Source organism: Embiotoca jacksoni, unplaced genomic scaffold (assembly GCF_022577435.1).
Source record: "Embiotoca jacksoni isolate LCO1_2020_lvr unplaced genomic scaffold, fEmbJac1.0.p SCAF_29, whole genome shotgun sequence".
Lineage (NCBI taxonomy): Eukaryota > Metazoa > Chordata > Actinopteri > Embiotocidae > Embiotoca > Embiotoca jacksoni.
This window is the reverse complement of record NW_027185380.1, coordinates 1,925,001-1,925,446: the sequence shown is the minus strand read 5'-3', so window position 1 is coordinate 1,925,446 and position 446 is coordinate 1,925,001.

Below are 446 nucleotides of genomic sequence, written 5' to 3'. Positions count from 1 at the left end.
AGTTGTTGTTTTTTTTTTAAACACCATCTGTTTAATATTTTGAAGTTGGAATTCTCCAGGAGTACAATCTGCGACTTTTTTGTTTTTGTTTATATCTACAACAGAAACCGACGTTCTGACGTTTGCATCCATCATCTAAATCTCTATTGTTCGTCCGACAACGGAGCCTTTCAGAGTACTCGTGATAGTCTATTTACAATAACATCCGTTGGAGGAAGGGCTGCTCGTGCTCCAACCAAGTGGAACGTTTGACATTTTATTTACAATCATTTTTTTTTGTTGTTTTGTTTTTGTTTTTCTGAATCAGCGTGTTGCACAAACAGAAACACATCTGGTACTCGGTAAGCTGGTAAAAGTCTCGCAGAGAAGCGTCCCGATGAATTAAAACACAATGAATCGTGGTTCCAAAAAAAAAAAAAAAAAAAAAAAAAAAGGGCACTCAGAAT